The sequence below is a fragment of the Excalfactoria chinensis genome, chromosome 2, assembly GCF_039878825.1.
Source record: "Excalfactoria chinensis isolate bCotChi1 chromosome 2, bCotChi1.hap2, whole genome shotgun sequence".
NCBI classification, from domain to species: Eukaryota; Metazoa; Chordata; class Aves; order Galliformes; family Phasianidae; genus Excalfactoria; species Excalfactoria chinensis.
Window position 1 is genome coordinate 54,941,627 of NC_092826.1, and position 21,496 is coordinate 54,963,122.

The 21,496-nt window shown below is 42.0% G+C and overlaps 1 protein-coding gene across 1 annotated transcript in view; it reads left to right on the top strand.

Moving 5' to 3' along the window:
- The first annotated feature begins 3,749 nt into the window (after positions 1-3,749).
- Positions 3,750-21,496, top strand: part of ZNF407 (zinc finger protein 407) — a 332,775-nt gene continuing 315,028 nt past the window's right edge. The window contains exon 1 of the mRNA XM_072330112.1: positions 3,750-3,833. The gene's annotated coding sequence lies outside the window, so the exon portion shown is untranslated. The remainder of the gene's footprint in view (positions 3,834-21,496) is intronic.

Genomic DNA, 21,496 nt, shown 5'->3' on the forward strand with positions numbered 1-21,496 from the left:
ACTTGACAAGCTGCCATAGATAGGATTTTTCATTGAAAAAGCAGTCTTGAAGCTGCTCAAAATTTTCCTTGTGCTATACTGTATGAAATTATAGGAAATTCAGATAGGCAACTTCTGATCATTAATTAAAGCCTGTGTACATGCTGTCTTGCTTTTCCCTGTGCTCATCTATATTGCAGTTCTAATAATCGCAACCAAGGAAAAGGTGGAGAAAAAAGATAGTTTGTATTATGTTTTGTTTACATAAGGTTCTCTACGTTAAAACAGAAAAACCTGACTGAGAGTATGAAGCAGCAGGTGAGCATTTTGTTCGTGTGAAAATGAGTAACTATAGTTACTTGAAATGAGTTAACTGGCACATTTGAAGTGTAAAACCTACAGGTTAGTGATGTGGATAAGAGGGCACAGCCCATAATGAAAGCATGGGTCCAATAGGCAGCACAACCTGGCTGGCATGCCACAGCAAAGCGCAGCCTGGTTTCCTCTGCATCCAGTGCTGGCATGGCCCTGATGTGGTGGATGGTGCATCTCAATACCAGGCTGAGCACAGGGCTGCAAGCTTAGGCCCCTTCCCACAGGCGGCAGCAAAACATGAAATGCAAGGCTGGTTCAGCCTGAGGTCTGCAGGGGCAGCCCCACAGCAGTTCTTTTAGTCTTGCTTTGCAAATGAGAGAAAACCCACCACTTAGTAAGACTTCTCAAGGATTGTTTTTTCCTGTGGAAAAAGTATTTTGGATTAGAAAAAGGAGAAGGTACATGTGTGTGTGTGTGTGTAAATGCATACATATGTGACAAAGAGTTCTTGTTGTTTACATTGTAATTATTCTGTTTGTTTTTTTTTCTTATGACTGTGATTGCACGGACAGAATAAAACCATATGCAGATTTTCTTCAAAAACTTACCACTCTGGGAAACAATACTGATGGTTGTCAACCCCTTATGGTCACTGCTGCAGGCTACTTGGCCATCTTGTGGACATCATTCAGCACTCTTAGGAGGGCCTGTCCAAGATGTTACTCACATAGTTATGGTCAGATTTCATAGTCACAGGTGTTTCCTTAAATGTGTGTGATATGTAAGAGAAACCATAACTCAAACTTGGTAAGTATGATCGTTGTGTCTGCATTTCTTGTCCTAAATTAGATAAAGCTTTGTGTTTCTAGTACATTAATCAGCACAGAAAATGATAATTCTGTCTACCTTTCCTACTTAGGTTACACAGCCAGGTAAACTCTAGTACTGCTCTAAATAAGCAGCACTTCTAGTGAAATCACTACTTTGATGCTGAAGGAATATAGCGACTGTAGAATCATTCCTAATGTCACTTTTTCTTAGAAATTAAATACATTCTATGCTCACATTTCATTTAAAAATGAATAATAACTACTTAACCATTGGCATATTTATTTAGTTTGTATTTTTATGTATTTTAACCTGTATAAATATTTCAGAATAAAGAATGGGCAATTTCATTTGCAGCAGGACTTTAATCATGTATGTATCTAAATCAAAGTGTTAAATGCAGGCATGTCTGTAAACATTTAATAGAAACTAAAATTAATTTATTATTATTATTATCATTTGGGTACAGATTTAGTTATCCTTTAAGAGTAGCTGGTCTGCCTTTATTGCTGCTTTTTCAATACTTACGGCTCCCTCTTCAGGTTCTATCTGATACTGTCCTGAATCCTACGTTTAAGTATAGATGTTACTTGAGACCCAGATATTTGGAAATTTCTAGAAATATAAAAGGAACTTGTAAAGTGCAGAGAAACGAAACTTGGGGAACATAGAAATCTTGATTTTCTATTTTCCCGTTCTTAAAGAAACAATTATACTGTTATCAATTATAATGTTCTTAATTAGGTGATTTTTAAACCACTGGTGATTTCCTATAATCTCCCATTACGTTTAAGAGTCTATAAAAAAGTGCCTTAATGTTGCTAAGGTATATATACATCTATATCCTAATATATCTGTACTACAACTCAGGGAGTTTTCCTCTCTTTAGATTTGTTATTAGACAGAGGATCATTAAAATATGTACTAAGACCCTTAGGTAATAGATAAAAAGAAAGATTTTTCTCTCACCAGTGTTGTGTTACACTTAATCTAACAAAACTCAACATACTTTCAAATTTGTTGATTCATTTCACTTTGCTGGGGAGACACTGTGATCAGGCAGGTGGTTTTCCCAGGGTGAGGCTTACCCCTTGCACTCCAGGTCTGCTGATTTCCCCAGATGTGGGAAACTTCACTGCATAAAACCTGTGGTAGTGGGAAATCATGTTTACATTCTCTCCTTTTGAGGGTTGTGAAGATGCTCAGAGGGCTTGAGCACCTCTCCTATGAAGAGAAGCTGAAGGAGATGGGCTTGTTTGGCTTGGAGAAGTGAAGGTTCTGGGGAGACCTCGTTGTGGCCTTCTAATACTAATACTAACAGGAGGGAGATTGACTTTTTACATAGTCTGATAGTAACAGGACAAGGGGAAAATCAGGTGAGATGTTAGGCAGAAATTCTTTACTTAGAAGGCAGTGAGGTGCTGACACAGCTGCTCAGAGAAGCTGTGATGCCCCATCCCTGCAGGCGCTCAAGGCCAGGCTGAATGGGGGCCCTGGGCAGCTGAGCTGGTGGGGGGCTTGGGTGGTCTTTGAGGGCTCTTCCAACCCAAGCCATACTGTGATTCTGTGACTGCAATCTTTTCAGCCCTCAGGCTGTAGGGACTGCTTGTCCTTAGATCATTCTTGGTCCTTACAACGCACCACAGAGCCAGCATCCCTGAGTCATACAGCTAACAGTGCATTGGCAAATGAAACAAAGTTGTTATGCCTAATTAGGAAGTTTGGCACTGTTTTTATTTATTTATTTATTTAGTAGAGGGTATGAAACAGGTGAAACTCCAAACATAGCTAAGTGTCCTCTCTTCTACAGCTACCACCCACAGTGGCTTTGAAGAATGCTAAGCGATGTTTAACTTAATTTACTAAAATAAATAAATAAATAAATAAAAAGGCTGTGTAAGCAGAACGTAAGTGGTAGATAACAACACCACAGATCACCCAAATGACACACCTTCGCTATCAAGGCAGGCTGTGAGGGCTGGGGCTGTTTAGCCTGGAGAAGGATCTGGGGAGACCTGGGAGCAGCCTTAGCTATAAGAAAGGGATGGATTCTTCAGCAGGGCCTGTGGTAACAAGGCAAGGAGAAATAGTTTCAAACTAAACAAGGCGAGATTTATATTGGGTGCAAAGAGAAAGTTTTCTTTTTCTTTAAGATAAGGGTGATGATGCACTGGCACAGGTTGCCCACAGAGGTGGACGCTCCATTCCTGGAGATGCTCAAGGTCAGGCTGGATGGTGCTGTGAGTAACCTGATGTAGCTGTAAGTGTCCCTGTTCCTCGCAGGGGAGTTGGACAAAATGACCTTTAAAGATCCCTTCCAACTCTATTTTCTCATTCTTTGATGTCTGGGTTCTCTAGGCTACGCTGCTTTACTTTCAGCATTTCACCAATCACCTGACTTTAAAAAGAACTACTAAGCGTTTACAGCACTGTTTCCTTCACCAGACAACAAAACGTTGAAGGTGTTGCACAAGTGGCTTCCCGCTCTTTCTGCCTCAGCAGAACCCAGCGCCATCTCCCCTCGCAGGGTAACACGAAGGCGACAACCTCGGCGCCCTCCGCCCTTGGCGTTCCCGCCCCGGTGCCGCGTCACGTGAGCAGAGCTTTTCCCGCCCCCCTACCCCTACGTCGTGACGCAACGCGGCGAATCTACGGCGCGCCACTTGTGACCAAGATCACCACAAGCGGAGGCGGACGGCTCCCCCCGTACGGTAAGCTCGGCCGGCTGCCACGCGGCTGTTTCGCCTCCCCGCTCGGATGCCCGGGGCGGGCGGTCGCCTCGGACTCTCGCGAGCGCTGCCTGTAAGGGTATCGGGCCGCGGTTGGCCTGCGGCCTGCTCGCCGTCTTCCCTCGGGCTTTTTGGGCCTCTGTGCTACCGTCGTTTTTTTTGCTCTTAGTGGGCGGGCGGCCAGCAGCTCTCGGCGGAGCCAATCCGCTCGAGCCTTCCTGCCTCGAGGCGCGCTGAGTGGCCGCTTCGTCGGGGGCGGGACGAACGTCCTGCGCTCCGATTGGCTGCCGCCGGAGCCGAGCCGCGGCTTTTTGCGCCGGACGGCGGATGGGGGGGAGAAGGGGGCGGCGGAGGGGGCAGCGGGGGGCGGCTGCTGGCCGTTGGTCCCGCCGTCACGCGGGGACGCTGCCGGCCGATGGGCTCTAACGGCCGCACGGCCGCGATTGGGCGCGTGCGTGAGCGGCGGCAGGGCGCGGCTGGGCTCGGCTGTGCGCAGGCGCGATGGGGTGGGCCTGGGGCGCCTCCCGCCGTCGCTTGCGGGGAGCCCCGCTGTGCGCTTGCGGTGCGTGCAGGGGGCAGCGGCTCGGGCGGCCCCCGCCGGAGTGCGCTAAGGAGGGCAGAAGAGCTGGCTGCGGTTCTTGGCGGTCACGGTCCTTGCAGCACACCTCGCTTGTGGTGCGTAGCGCTAGGATGAACCGTTCAGGTCTTAGAGTGAATTAGCAGTAGGCTGGCATAGGAGGCAGCGCTGTAGAGCTCTGCCACAGAAGCAACGCGGGAAGTTCAATGCTGGAGGAGGAAATTGCAAGCCTGCCCTTACTGTCTAAGCTTTCCGGAAAGTTTTGGTGTGACCACTAGGCTTTCCATGAGGGACGTGAGAGGGAGAGAGCACTCCCATTGCAATTAGCAGTTGCATGTATGTAGTTTGCCGAAAAAACATTGTGTGCACATACCCGGTCCTACTGTGACACCAGCCCTGACCTTGCAGATCACCTCCCCTGCTCTGTGTGCACATGGAGGCTCCAGGTGCAGTCCAGGGCAGCCCTGGGTTGGCTCCAGTCCTCTGTTGTGTCTCCCTAAGACTTTGCCCTGCTCTGAAGTTCTCTTAAAATGGGACTCTATAAGTTCTGTGCTGTCACCCGTTGGTTGCTCCTAGGACATCCTGCCACAGCACCGAGGTTGGTGTTCACAGCTCCTAAGTGTTTCCTGGCCCAGATTGTCAGAACTGCATAAGACCAGAGTGGTTTAATCTTTGGTCTGCGGCCTTCCCACCGAATGTCAGAACAGCATTAAACATATTCATAAAAAAAATTAAATAAAAAACGAACCTATTTTTCTGGTAAAGTTTATTTATTTATTTATTTTGTCTTACTGGACTATGCTAAAACAAGGGCTCAAATAATGTATTAGCATGTATGCATAAAACCAGTAAGGAAGCAAAAAGTATGGAAGCGTGATTTCAAGGTTCTCATCTGCAGAGCTTCCAGAGGTGTCTTTTGCTTTGCAGACAGAAGTTGCGCCTACCTTGCTGCTCAGGAACTATGGATTCTGGTGATATTGTTTCTGGCCAGTGCTGTTTCTGCTATGTGCCAGCAAAGGAAATGTACTTACAGAACAGAGTATAGCATATCCCGTGCATTTACTTTAAAGATGTCTGGAGGTTTTCCATTCTGTTCAGCAATTTAGCTAGAGAAGGGATACTTGTCACAGTCAGGATTCTGTCATATGTGGTGCAATGTCCAAACACTGAGATTAATGGAAGCACGCATAGTTCTACCTAATTCCATTTGAAGCTGTGTCATGTTACAAAAAGGAATGTTGTGGTATGAAAAGTTTCTGGCCTTCCGAGAGGAAAAAGCATGGATTCTTGCTGAATTTTGGGACAACTCATATGTAACATCATGGAACTATTCATCACCATTGTATCCGTTGCTTATTTTGGCTTTGGTAATGTATTGGTTATTAATATATAGATGGTAGCAAATGTACAGAAAGTATAAGTAAAGGAAAACTCACCAGTGGTGGTGGTGCCTTGGCTGAAGAAGCTGGGGCAGTCCTCACTGGAGAGCAATCTCCAAGAGATACTGCTTCAGTGGGAGTCAGCCCTTAAATGAGGTCTCAGAGGGGATGGAATCAAGCTCCACCCCTTCTGGGAGCACAGCTACATCACTCTCACCTGTGCTCCCACAGCTGACCCCACACTTGCTTCAGCTGATTAATCAGAGGTTCAGGCTGTGATTAACAATCTCCCATACAGGTACTTAAGCAATGAAAGGAGTCACTGAGACAGCACCACCCATTTGAATGACTAAATGAGTGTCAGATTTAAAGAAGCAAGATCTTGCTGATGTCATGCACCTGAATTTTTGAGACGATTTTGATCTCGTTCTTCTAAGTGATTGTAAGCTAGCTTTCCATGGGATAAAGAATAAAATTGTTTCCTTTACTGTAAACTGGTTAAAAATAACAGGTAAATGGGTAGTATTATCACTTCTCAGGGGGTAACGTTCTGAAGGATACATTTTTATGCAGAAGAAAATTGCACTTATTGAATGCATTTCTGGATTGTTTCCATTTACAGTACTTTAATCTGTGCCATCGGGATGTCTTGGAGCATGGTATGCTGTCCTGGTTTCACCAAAGCAGTGTTAACATCTCACCACTTTTGGCAGTTGCTGAATGAGCTGAGCTGCCTTTTATAGCACAGGCTGAAGGGAGGGCGGTGGGGGGGTGGTGGTGGTATGGAGTCAGGACAGGTGGCCCTAATTAGGCCAAGAATCCACATGACACCATGTGGGGGGCCATAAAGCTGTGTGGCACCAGCTGAGGGTGTGATTGTGTGTGCTGGGCACTGATCAATAGGGTGGAATTTTGTGTTGTCTTGGTGCTGTGCATCAGCCAGCAGGTGATGATTAATTGCATTGTAGCTATGTGTTTTATTATCACTGCATTTCTGTTTGTGTTTTTCTCTTCTATCTTAGTAAACAGTCTTTATCTCAGCTCACTGTTTTATTTCTAATTCTCATCCTACCTGGTTGAGGAATACTGAGTGGCTGTGTGGCTCTGAGCTGCCTGCTGGGTTGCACAAAGGCTTTGGTTGGAAGGGACCTTAAAAATCATCTTGTTCCAAGCCCGTGCCATAGAGAAGGTTTTCCAGCCCCAGGTCAGGTTTTCCAGGGCAGCATCCTATTTGGCCTTGAATATGCCTAGGGATGAGGCACCCACAGCTTCTCTGGCAGCTTGCACCAGTGCCTCACTGCCACCTGAGTAAAGAGTTTCTTCCAAACATCTAACCTGGATCTCTTCTCTTTAGTTTAAATCTATTCCCTCTCCTGATTATAAGGTCCCTTCATGTACTGGAAGACTACAAAGATGTCTTTCCAAATCCTTCTTCACACTAAAGAAGCCTAGCTTCCTCACCTTGTCTTCATAGGAGAGGAGCTTCAGCCCTCTGAGCATCTTCATGGCCCTCTACCGGACCTGCTTTGACAGCTCTGCATCCTCCTTGTGCTGGAATACCTAAGCCTGGGTGCAGTACTCCAGATGGGATCTCACAATGGTGAAGAGATACTGTCATGTCCCTTGCGCTGTTGGCCATATGTCTTTTTATGCAGTCCAGGGTACTGCATAAAAAGACACACAAGCTCTCAACCTGATCATGGTTGTAAAACAAACAAACAAACAAAGCTGTTCTGAATGAAACCAGACTAGAGGAACATATCCCAAACCCACAAAAAAGAGCAGCTGTCTGTAGCTTTGGAGCACAGTGAAGTCTAATTCCCTTTGTTCCTCAATGCAGAAAATAAAATTATAACACACACTAGCAACTCGTGCTTCTTTATGAAGAAATAATCCCAAGTTCATTTAGAAGCAGTCAGTTGTGGTGTCCTAAAAGGAAAATGTTTGGGACTGCTTTCCACTGCTGCTTTAACAGAGTTGTTGATTGCTCATATATATATATATATATATATATATATATATATATGTATATACACACACACACACACACATATATAGTTAGTGTGCCCCGGTGGCGCAGTGGTAGAATTGCTGCTTGCAACACTGGAGGCCCAGGGTTCGAATCCCCCCTGTGGAGCATGGGGTAGAAGTGCCGCTTCGCTACACAGAAGGTTCGAATCCCGGGAGTTGGACTCGATGATCTCTAAGGTCCCTTCCAACTCGCACGATACTGTGATACTGTGATATGTATATATATATATATACTTGTCATTGTTCTCCCATAGGATGATTGTCATGGTTTTGTGCTGTCAATATTCTACATCATGACATCATGTGCGGTATGAATCGTTAACTGAGGGTACAAATAGTGGTAAACTGTTTTAAGCCTACAGCACCCGGTACTCCCAGGAAGTCTCCCATCCAAGTACTAACCAGGCCCGACCCTGCTTAGCTTCCGAGATCAGACAAGATCAGGCGTTACCAGGCTTAAACAGTTCACCACTATTTGTACCCTCAGTTAACGATTCATACCGCACATGATGTCATGATGTAGAATATTGACAGCACAAAACCATGACAATGATCTTTTCTCTGGGTATTCTGGCTACTGCTGTCTTCCTGGCTTATATTTAACTGGGCTGGGAGGTTGCAGATGTTCTCGGTTTTCTTTGATCTGTAACAGTACAAGAATAAATTTTAATTGCCTCTGCATTTCCTAAGTCTAAAATACACTTTGCTTGGGTTGGAAGGGCCCTCAAAGCCCACCCAGCCCCACCCCGTGCCATGGGCAGGGCTGCCTCCCACCAGCTCAGCTGCCCAGGGCCCCATCCAACCTGGCCTTGAGCATCTGCAGGGATGGGGCACCACAGCTTCTCTGGGCAGCTGTGCCAGCACCTCACTGCCTTCTGAGTAAAGAATTTCTCCTTTAGTTCTAATTGAAGCATACCCTTTTTAGTTTAAAGCTTCCTTGTTGTATCATTACACTCCTCAACAGAGCCCCTCCCCAGCTTTCCTGCAGGTAGTAGAAGGCTGCCACGAGGTCTCCCTAGAGCCTTCTCTTCTCTGGGCTGAACAGCCCCAACTCTTTCAGCCTGTACTCAGAGGAGAAGACATTTAAGTTGTTAGGAGTGTGTGTGGCATTTGTAACAGGCATTAAGGGGTTATGTGGAACAGTTAAGGTATGCACTATTCCAATGTCTAGATCTCAGCATATGCATCTCTACTGATGGCTTTTTTTTTTTCTTGCTACAGATGCATATAGATACTTCCCTGTCTGATATTTCTTTGTTTCGCTGTAGTTAAAAATAAATTCTCTTGCTGTGCTTAGCCCCATTTTTGACATTTCAGAAGTCTGTGTCAAAGTATGGATACAAAGGTATTTAAATGTTAAAATTCATTGCAGTTATCCAATCTTATCCATTCTGTGACTCTATAAACTAATAGAAAGTTATTGATTCACTTATAAATCACTGTTTTTTGTGATATTTTTGTTTGGAATCTATACAGTAACGTGTAATAGAATACATTATTAGGAAACATTTAAGCAAGAAAGTTGAAAGCATGGGATCTTCAAAAGAATTCTGATTAAAAGAAACAAACAAATAGTTTGTGTGCCATTTAGATTGCCTTAAAGCTCCAGCATGGCACTATATTTTTTGTTACAGAAGACGGATTTTTATGTTTGGATTTGCTCTTTAGCCTGCTCATTTCTACCCGTTGTGGGTTAGTGGTTGCTTTATTTAATTCTGGTAAGTTGTCAGAATGTTTGCTGTAAAGGCACAAGCTAAGCCACCCAAGAGCTGGTTTTAAGACACGCCTTGGCAAGATTAAGCCTGCTGTGCCATCTGGTGAGGGAGGTGCATAACAAGTTGGCACCTCCTGCTTTTGTGCTTGAGGAGAAGCGGAACAGGGATGACCTCCCTGTGCTGGCTTTCTGCAGAAAACATCACGCTGCTCCAACGTGCTGCCTGGCATCTGTGCCCTGTAGGCAGGTTGGGTGTTCCTAACAGTCACCACCTTGGCTGCAACGTGTGTATGCTCCAAGAGTGACACACATTCTGCACGCCCAGAGCTTGCCAGAAGTGGCAGAGTCCACCTGATTGTACTGTATGTGTCCCTGGTTGTTGCAGGGGAGTTGGACTAGATGACCTCTCTCAGGGTCCCTTCCAACTCAATTCTATAATTCTTTGATTTACTGCTTGTGTTCTGCACTCGCGCAGCAAGTTCTTGTGCAGGTGTGCACTGTGGGCTGCGTGCACACAGAAGCTCAGTGCTTCTGAGGAGCAGGTATTGACTTCCACTTGATGCACAGCAAGTGTGCACATCTTTCTCCCTGAGAAACACGGCATAGAAATGCAGCACTCTTGCCCTTTGCGGTTCCTTTGTCTGCTAATGAGGAGAAAGGAATGCGTGTTGCAGGCCTGTCTTCCACTGTGTGTTTAAGTGAGATACAGTATGTGATATTTCAGATGGATTGTTCTTGGGAAAAAGATAGCAAATTCCATAAGTTCAGTAAAAGAAAATAATTGCTTCCTTCTTGTTCCTTGCTGTGTTACACACCTTCTGCAGGTGAGGTTTGACATTGGATTTGAGACACTGGATATGCAGGAAGGACAGCAGAGATCCCAGTGCTTTGCTTTTGTTAGATTTGTTACATTTGTCTTCAGCTCCAGTTTTCAATGCCCATGCAATAGATGCTGTTCTGGACAGCTGTTCCTCACATGTTCCACATGCGAGACAAATGTGGATGTATCTTACTCTTTAAAAGGGAGGGGTTCTCACCTTACTTCATATAAATTAGTAGGATATACATTTCCAAAAAGCCAAAATGGAGCAGTAAAAATTCTAAAGAGAATCCATAAGGGTTTGTTTTAATCCATAAAGGAGGTTCAGGTTGCACATACAGAAAAATTCCTCCTCATGAATAGTAGGGAGGCAGTGGCACAGGCTGCCCAGGGAGGTGGGGGAGTCACCATCCCTGGGGGTGTTCAAGAACGTGTGGATGTGGCACTGAAGGATGTGAGCAGTGAGAAGATATTGGTGGAAGGCGAAGAGCTGGACTAAATAATCCTGGAAGTATTTTCCAACCTTGGTGATTCTGTGATAACATAAGATGCAGCTTCTTTGTTGATTTTGGCAGCAGCAGATTAAAACGCATTGGATAGTCAGAATGACTAGTTTAGCACATGTATCCTGTACTGGGCACTGCCTGATTGTTGTAAGTCAAAGCTATTTTTTTTTTGGCCTGGATCCAGTGGTAGCATAATATCTAAGTTCAAAGATATGCTGCATAAAAATGTTTTATGGATGTTTTCTTCAAGATCTGCCAACTTATTTTCTATTGTTTTCAGTTCTATTGGTGTAACAATGGAATGATTTGAATTGCATTTGTGTTTTTTTTTTCCTCCCTGTTGTTCAAATTTTCATTTTAAATTATTTACAAGTCTGAGACTTGAAGATGAGAGCCTAATGAATGCTTTTAAAAATAAAACCTTCTTCTTTAAGCATGTTATGCTTCATGTTTTGAATTTATAACACAAGCCTTAATGAATAGTTTCCTAGTTACTCTCATCTTAGAATTTATGAGCTGTCCTATTTACAAGTTTTACCTATACAATGGAAAGATAATTCCTATTTATCTTAAATGAAAAGAACTCTTCTTGTTAACAAGCTTAAACTGCTAATTAGGGGTAATATAGCAATAAATACTGTGTCAAACCTTTTAACAGTGAGAAGATGCAATAGTTAGTATTTGGGCCTTTTCCTGCTGCTTTCTGCGTAGGAAAAGAGTGTTGCATTTTTTTGAGATATCATTTACATGTGAGGTTAATAAAAGCTATCTTAGGGAAAGACAGCAGTGTATAAGACTTGCCCTTACAGGTAGCAGATTCATTTGCGTCCCAGGTTTAGGATAACACGTTGTTGCTCACGTACTGCAGTGTTGGTTACTGTTGTTCATACATCAGAAGTATGAAAGATGCCCGAAGTCTTCATGTATGTGTGCGTGTGATGTTTTGTTAGCAGTTAAGCTTTCCTGCTCAAAAATATAGTATGACTAGCCGTAGTTGTTTTGAATGTACATTAATGTAATTTAATCAGGAAGGAAAGAAAACCTTGGACTAGAATTTTATGTCATTTACTTGAATATAAATCGGGGTATCTCCATTCAGTTTAAGAGAATTTTTTCAATTTGCGTCAAAATGATGAAATTCAGGACCTGACACAAGCTCTCCATCTCACAGTTTGTGTCTAGAAAAACAAAGAAATAAAATTGGACTTTTCTGACCCAAGAAACCTCTGAGCTTGGTTTTAGAGCGGAGGTTTTGTAATGCAGTGTTTTGTGCTGGCATTGGGAGCTTTGCAGGTATAAGAAAAAGTATCTATGTGTTATTATTGCTTGTGATTAGACTTCCGTTGTCAAAGCTACAGATTTGAATAGCTTGAAACCCTTTGAGAAGTATTTTCATGGCCTTCTTTGTGTGTGCCTCTGATAATATCAGCAGGAGGCCTAGTTGATTTGCTCCATGTTTGATTTTCTTCGTGTCACCCAGAGGATGTGCAGTAGGGATGGTGAAAGTGAAGGAGAGGAAGGGGCTGAAGAGAATGGGTGTGTGTAGATTGGGCTTTGGAGGCGTCCCTTCTGCTGCTCCAGAGTGGGTGTCTGGTAGGACAAATGGAGCAACTTCTCTTGGAATCCAGGAATCCCTCGTGGGTACAAGGCATGATAGACAGTTGTTTGGAGAGGAAAACAACTGAGAATGCATTTTACTGGTTCTATTTGGGCTGCTCAGTTTTCATTTCCATGTGACAAAAAATAATCAGCTTTGCTGGTGGAGGCTGACTTGAAGGAATACCTTCTATCTTGTTATCATCATTATGGTTTTTGGTGTTACTGTTATCAATACTGTATATTCTGAGGTAGACCGTTGACTAACTGTTGACTTTTTTTTTTTTTGGCCAAAGAAAATGGGTATGTTTGTATTTTGTATGCAAAGGCTAAATACCTTTCACAAGGAATACCCTGCTTGGGGCTGATTTCTTAGGAGGAGGAGATGAAGGCATGTGGGTGGAAGTAATACATAAGGCTGCTGCTACAGAAGGAGAGGTGGGCAAGCTTTCAGGCACACACGCCTTTCTTCTAGCCTGCTAATGATACAAAGATAATTAAAAATGTACTTGATGTCTCTGAAATTTTACATACATGTTGTATGGAAGTACAGACATATAGGGAATAGGACTATTTATGAGGTCAACTATTATTTGTTGGTTATAAGTACACAGTCTATAGGTTTGTAATGGCAGAGCTTTCGATAACATCTGATCTAACTGAGAGTGCTAAGAGAATTGCAGTTGATGTCACTGTAGCCATGGTTTCACTTGGTTTTTATTTTTATTTTTTAGTTATTTTTTCATTGTAAGTTATGTTTCAAAACTCAGTGGTCTCTGTATGGGAAGAGGTGAAATATTTCATGTAGATTGTTAAATTTTGTTTGAAGAAAACACCTAGAGAGCACAGAAAGAAAAAGATGCTATATTTCCTGAAATAACATTGCAGTAGGATTTTTGCTTGATAAAAGAAGATGTTCAGAGTGCTGGAATTGTCTAAACCATCAGAATTGCCAAGCATAAATAATTACATAATTTCACACTTTCCAGTGAAGTCAGACCCTGATTAAGAAGTTGACAGCCTGAGAGAGTCCGCACTTTGGCAGTGATGTCTGTATTCCCTAAATTTGTAACGACTGAATCCAGGGAAACAGAGTAAGATTGAAACCATTTGCTTTCAACCCTCGTTGACAAATGGAGAATATTCTTTTTCATAAGGAAGTTTTTATACTTTTAAGTACCTAGATATTTCAGCTTCTCCACTTTCAGCTGGTGTATATTCTGCTGATGCCAGGTCTTCTTGCAATCTCGGTCCTTGCTGTCTTTCACTATGTTTGATATTCATATTTCTTTTTTATTCCTTCTTCCTTGCTGTGCTTTTTTTCTTCCTTTTCTTAAACAAATAGATGAAATGGTAATATGAAGTCTAATAGGAAAAAAGCATTGTTTAACTCAGTTGGGGTACTACTAATCCAGTCACCAAATGTAACCATAACACAGCATGCATTTTAATTATTAAGTATAATGGAAACTTTGCATTTTAAATCTTGAGCTATAAACCACTTTATTTTTTATTTTTTATTTTTATTTTTTTTGAAAATGCACACTTCAGCACCATGATTCTAACTCAGTCTGTTGCAGGGCAGCATTCTTTGATCAGTGATTAGAAGCTGAAGATGGGTGGCATTCAGTGCTTGTGGTGGTTTTGAGAATACACACAGGAGTCACTGCAGGTCAGCCTGGAGCTCGGTACTGTTTGTTTTTAATGATTTAGCGAGGTGGCTGGATAAAGCAATGCAACAATGTGTATGGAGTGCTGCTATGCCAATAATTCCAAATAAGAAAAATTTAAAGACATTTTCAAGACTAACACTTCCCCAGATTCCAGTACTTTGTAAAGTAGGCTTTAGAATTAAATAACATATTGTTGGGTTTTTGCTTTTATGTATGTATTTGTTTGAATAGCTCTACAGAGCGCTCCTAATGCACTTTCACTGTCTTGCTACTAAGAAATGCTGAAGGGTAGAGCATCTACTTTGTGTTTGCTCATATTTGGTCAATACCTTTTTGAAATGAATACTTTTTTTCTATTAATTCCGAGAATAAATATATACAACAAATTCTAACATAAATACCCTTAGTGTCTCTGCTTTATAGCATGAGAAATAATAATACTCTTAGAGGGAATGTGGATTTTAGTGAATCATCATGGAAACTTAATAATCTATACGTGAGATGTGCTTGCTTGGAGCTCTGCTGTGTTTTCAGGAGAATAAGACATAATGTTATCGAGCAACTCCCCATGGCTTGGCAGGGGCTTTGCTAGGTGCCTGCTTCTGGATACCAGGATGTTTTCATCAGCTGGCATGTCAAGCTGCAGGACCAAGGCTCTCCAGGTTTGTGAGTGCTAAAGAGTGTGCTAGCAGCAGAGTCAGTGTTAGCTCTTCCTTTTGCCCAGGTTACCTGATACGAGAGCTCCGCTTTCCTGAGTTCAGCGCTGTGCTCGCCGTCTTTCTCCTCCACCTGGAGGAGCTGTGCCACGTGATATCAACATTAGATCCTTAACATTCTTACCTTGTAGTTCTTTTTGCTTGTGTATCACTTTTGAGTGCCTGGCTGAAGAGTGTGGAGATAATACTTTTCTACCACGTTTTTATATATAAATATTTCAGAAACATCTTCCACTGTCTGTGTGCAGATAATTTGAAATTAGCAGAGCATCTCCTCTTTCCAAATGTTTTTGAAATGTACCTAATCGCTCCTACTATTTTTTCTTAGGAACGTTGTTTCCTTTTGTGTGAAAGAATAGTCTGACCCAGTTCTTCCTACGCCGTGAATTCTTTGCCTCTTCCTTTGTTCAGCTGGACAGTTGTAAGATGTAGAAGTTAATCTGGGTCAGTAATTTTTATTGCCAGTCCTTTGAGGAAACAGAGGTGACAGAGGAAGCAGAAGACACCTCCTTGGGGAATGTAAAGAAAGAGAAAGGTATCTGCTTCTCCCTCATCCTTTACTGATTCTCCTCTTACCCGTGGATAAAGCAAACACTGATAAACATGCACAGACCTTGTCTATATTTTGTTATCTTTTTGGCCCTAATGATAGCTTGTATTAGTAGTTTTGCATAAAGCAAGAAGTATCAAATCACACAGTTCAAAATAGCAATTCACCGTAGAGTTAGAATGAGTTTAAACCAAAAACCGGCAAGAAAGCATTGTCCTTAAGGCAGTTGTCTGAACCCCTCCTTACAAAAGGCTATGTTTTGGACCACGGCCACCTCCAAACTGCAGAGGACCAGTGACTTTCTAAACATACTGCTCGTGTTCCAGGCAGCAAACCACTTGTACTGCCCTAACAAGTTAAAGAATCACTAGGAGCAAGCCTTTGCTGTTGAATAAAGTTGGCTAGGGGCTGCATGAAGGCTGGAGCCCTGGCTGAGCACAGTGGGCAGGGTGCTCCTAGGGGCTGTGCTTCATCTCTTTGGGGTGAGCCCAAGGCTTCTCAGCCTGCCAAGGCCCCTCCTCTGCCCTTCCCTCCAGGGTACTTTGATGTGAAGGCAGTAGGCAGAGCAGCTGGGGAGCTGCACGTCCTTGTCTGTTATCGGCACCTGAGCCTAAAAGTTCCTACTCTGATTGCTTTTGTTCTTCTCTCCATCGCTTTCTCATCTTGCTCCTGGAATGTCTTTCTTTATTTATTTTTTAAATTTGCAAAAGGCAAAGTGTACCAACTCTTAAGTGTGAAGTGAGTTTTTACAGCCCGGTTGTAAATTCCAAAAACTAAGGGGTTTATAATGGAAATGCTTAGAGAGGAGAGGGGAGGGCATGCTATAATACATATGTAACCTTCTTTCCCTCTCTTTAGTGAATAGACCGTTTAAACTAAATTAAGTAAAGGATATAAATTCTGTTGTTTCAGTTTTTAATATTTCATGGCTGATTTTATAGATAAAAATTACATTTAACAGTAAATATGAAGAAAAATTTATACTGCCTGTTCTAGTTTGATATGGAACAGCAAATCCCATTTCTCTGTAGCTGTAAAGAAAATTCATTATAATGACTTTAGTTGTAAGAGATGGCTTCATTGTGATTAGTTACACTGATAATAAAACAACCTTTTTACCAATGGCACAAGATACATGGGATCTCATGTGTCTGCCTTTTAATAGCCTTGAATTTGTGTATTTGCTGTCTTTATCCTGTAGTCCCTTTTTCTTTTATAATTGGGCTCTTTAAAACTCTGCAGGTTATTAAAAATAGGCTAATGTCACTTAATTTTTCATTCTTAATTGAGTCTTCTAAATAAGAACTAATTTTGATAACAAAAACGTATTTTTGTGTCACTGTTTTCAATTGTGAGTAACAATTTTTAGGAGTTAAAATAATAATAAAACCTGGATATCTGACATTACTTTCTGAGTTCTTTCTAAGCATTTAAAGAAATAACTTGACTTTCAAATGCCCTTTTCGCAGTGACTTGAGTTGAATTAGAAGTTTTGTGTGCATTCTTTCTATTTATAACAGTAGTGGCAATAGGGCGTCTTCTAAGTAGCTAAGAGCCCAAGAGCGGACTTCTCTGAGAGAGGATGTTGTGAGGAATTCATAGCTCCTAAGGGGATATTTATTTATTTTTCCTATGTATGTGCCTCTAAGAATACTTAGATCACCTAAGCACGATAATGCAGAGTGAGTTCGATGAGAAAGGTATAATGGTTGTTTTAATAGGAACCTCTGCATAATTATATTACTGTGATTTGTGCTGCTACAGAGGTTTAACAAGGAAAATCTTCTGTATTGTTTACTGTATAGAAAATGTATCATATATTACAGTCTTGAAAAATGGCGTGTGCTCGGAAATGATGTTTTTTAATTGTAAAATAGAATTACAGGGGAACCGTTAGAAGTGAATTCCTTTCCTGCTTCATGTAAAAAGTGAAAGGATCTACAGGGGAAGGCCGCAGAGCTGCCAAAACAGAGGTTGTATTTGATTATCAAATATTTATGGAATTTACTGGAAAACAGAAATCTGAATCATAGTGCTTCGGAAAAGTAGGATGTAAGAGCTGAGTGTTCTGGAAAATGCAAAATGGAACAGGACGCTTAATATTATGTTCTGCTTTAGAAAATATAAAGACATTTTTGCTCCTGTTTTTTATAAGCTTTGTTTTAGGTTCTTTGTTTCCACCGATGATTACAGCTGGGCCAAGAAGTCCAGTGGAACTTTCTAATTTCATAGAATGAATACTGGGAAAATGGTACTGGTGAGTGAAACATGGGATTAAATATTCTTTTTACCATCTGAGAGTAAAATAGGCTGTGTCTGTACCCTTTGGTAGAGGCAGCTTGGCTGGCGTGCAGCATACTTTGTGTGTCCATATTCCTCCATCAGAGAAATTAAGACTGTAATTTGGGCCGGTGCAGCTCCATTGCGTGGCGAGCTGAGGCTGAGGAGCCAAAGTGCTGCCCTGTCTGCAGTGGTGAGAATTGGCTTTGTATCCTGGCTGCACTCTCTTATAAATCATCATGCAGGTAAGCTGGTAAGTTTGTGGTCCTCCAGACCTTTGTGGAGTCTGAACTGACTGATAGGCTACTTAGTAGTATGTCAATTTTTTTCTCTAAGGAAATGTTGGGACAGCAGTAATTTCTTACTCTCGCCTGGTCTCTGTGAGCTTGCCCATTGTCACCGCAGAATATGTTTTCTTTGTTCATTAAAACCTATTGATCTCGGGAAAGTTTGTAAGATTGATTTTAACTCAGTGCTTTTCAGGGAATTAGTAGTATTTTTAGTAATAACACTCTCCTAATGCGTTCCCAATGCAGAGTGATATATAGGGGACCAAAGGCAACATACACAAGCTCCAGTCCCCAAGGTCTCTGTGTAGGGGGACAAATCAGGTGGACGTGACAGTGTGCAGTGCAGGGAGCTTGTCTGGAAGGGGTCCCTGAGCCTGTTACACTTGCTAGAGCTGCTTGTCCAAAAGGGATCTAGGGAGAAGGAGGCTCTGTGGCTCAGCATGGGCAAAGGATGTGGGGACTGCAAAGGGAAGAAGCTCAGTGTTATGCCATCAGAGTAGCTCATTACAGACACTGCAGAAGGCAGCAACAGTTTTTGTCTCATCTCATATTGCGTGTGCCACCATAACATCTGGATGCCTCCTGTTGCTGCCTTTTATTTACTTCCATCTGTTGTCACAGTCAGTGATGGAAATTAGAGTAAAATTCAATGGTAAACTCTTGAACTTTTCAGCATGCAGAAGTACAGAGCTTTAAAGGGCGTTCAGTGACTTCAGCTGAAGCATGAGTTTGTGCAATTGAAAACAAGTAACAGTTGTTATTGAGGTAGCCAAGCCTGGCCCTGCTACACATGGTTTAAGTCTTGGTGACAATCATCTGAGGTTATCAGGGAGAAAATCACCCTCCCTGTTGCAGAGGAGATGGCAGTACTATTGTGATTGCTTGCGTTTATTATAAGAGATTGTTGAGGGGAAAAGGCATAATTTGACATGCAGCCTTTCCACTGAGTGCTAAAGGTTTATCACCTGTGTAGCTGAGAACTGTGTACAGCTGTCGTCTTTTTGAACTAATTTCTTTGTTAGAGATAGAGTCATACAAAGAAATGAAGCTGCTGCTTATGCTCTGCTAAGTGTGGTGGAGAGCTAACGTACTGTGACAGGGATTAGGGGCAGCATCTACAGCACAGAGCCTTCTGAAATGAGAAGCAGCCCCCACTTCGCCCGTTCCTCCCCTCCTCTCTCTCTGCTTTACTTAAGGAACTTAACTGGAAAATCAGAACTGAAAAGAAAGTCAGGATTTCATGTCTTACAGGATTGAATTGAAAGACTTTGTATGCTCACTTCTAGTTCTTTGTACAGAGAAAGAGGTTTTTGTCTCTGTGTAATAAGCTAATATATAAAACGGGGCATATTGCTGTGTATTAACACTGATACTACCTTCATTTGATACTTGCATATGTGTAAACATATATATTCTAACAAGCATATATTTTAATTAATAATAATACCAGCTGCCATTCCTGTAGATACGTCTACCAAAGAGATGTGTAGGGCATTTTTGTTTGAACTGCTTTCCCTGGTTAAAATGCAATTAATTCCTAGTGTGAAGTGGCCACCAGGTGTCAGAAGAATGCTTTTATTTCTATTAATTTCTCCTTTTCTTTGGAAGTATGCGTACACTTTGTGTTCTTCTCTGGAAACTTTTCTTAACCTACTGCACGAATAATCCTATCTTCTTCTGTTACTTGTTCAGTGAAACACGCGTGCAGCCCTCTTCACCTCATCAGCCTATTGAAGCACTGCAGCTGGAAGCAGGAGGCATGGTAATACTGAGTACCTGTGTATACAAACCAATTGCTGTATGCATTCTTTGCTGCAGTCATTTAAAAGATGGGGATAAGTACATTAAACTAAACCATGTGGGTGCATCTGATCTTAGTAGAAGTTAGAGACATTAAAGGCAAGGCAATTAAAACGATCATTCAGAAAATACGAGCATTTAAAGCACACAGAATTTCCCTTCCTACCTTCCACTGTTCTCCCTCCTGTTGATGACTTTTATACACTTTTGGTGTCCGAACTTCACGTTGACTGCGATATCTATTTAATTAATTTAGTTCCACATACGCACATTCATTTTGGATTACATGCATCCAAACTGTTGTATTTCTGACTTTAATTTGAAGTGGTTTTGGGTTTTGATTAGATTCTTTTTATTTACTAGAAGGTGTTGCTCAGTGAGTACCTGGGCAATAAATGACTGAAAAATGCTCTACATCTTCTTTTTGATTATATTTTATTTTTCCTGTTATTGTCATATATGAAATGAAGGGAATGTTTCAATGTGAAAAATACATTTTTATTTTTTATTATTATTATTTTTTTAAATTTATGTTCCTTCTTCCTTGCAGTTTCTTCTAGTTCCTATCTCCGTTCTGCATCTGGACTCTACTTAGAAAACGGGCTCCTGGCTACCAGCCCAAGCTGGGTGCTTGCATTGGGCTTTCTAGCTGTGCTGCTGCCCCTCCTACTGCTAGCATACATGTGGCCTGGGTTGTGATGGCCGAGGCGTCTCAGCTGCTTCTCCTGTCTCACAGTAGTTTAAACACAGAGCCAACAGAGCTATTTCTCATCTACGCCAGAGAGGAGATTCAAATTGCATTTACTTTTTCTTTCTGTCTAGTTTTAATTGGCAAAGTTGATCAGAATTGCATCTTTCACGAAGCTGTGTAACTCTAGGATTTCTCAGAAACGAAGAGACTTATTACTCTGTATGAAAAAGCCCAGTATCTGCGCTATCAGTGTGCTTTTTATTTTCTTACCTTAACAACTGCAGATACAGCAACGTGGAAGTTTCAAAGTTCCTAGCCCTCAAAAGCCTATAGCTTGTTTGGAAGGCTCTGGTGCCCTACCAGAATGAGTTGCTTTCCATAAAGAAAAATGTTACAATGCACAGCTTGAAGTTCCAACATTCTTGAGCTACAAGGAAAAATACATGGTTGTAACTGATAGCAACAAATACTTTTTGAACCAACAGTCCTACTATCTTTTCTGTTCCATCACTGAGAGACTATTCTCTTAAATAGTCTGTCTGCAGGAAGAGAAGTAACTTTGTCAGACTCTAAGAAATGCCAGTAAGTTGATGAAGGAGGATGTTATGCCTTTGCAAATGAGAAACTGTTTATTTGGCACAAAGGTTTTACGTCAAGTTGTTCTCATTCAGTTTTGTTCTGGCTTTTTAAGGAGCTTCTTGAAATGTTCATGGTATCCGTGATTTCACTGACAGAATTAAATGTCTGAAAAAGGGAATTTTAACAAAGAGAAATTTGTTTTTCCATTATAGCAGAAATGCTGAGTCATGGCTTGAACCAGTGATTGAGCACCTGGTGGGAAGACAGGGCCAACCCAGGGGAGCTCAGGTGTATGTACGCAACGCAGCTAAGTGATTGGAATGGGGGGAGCCAGGATCTGCCCCTTCCCAGATCTCATTTAGGGGTTGGAGGGGGAAGGGTGTTTTGCTGGAGATTCCTGCGTGCCTGAGGCTTTGCAAGTGTAAGCAGGTTCTTTCCTTTGT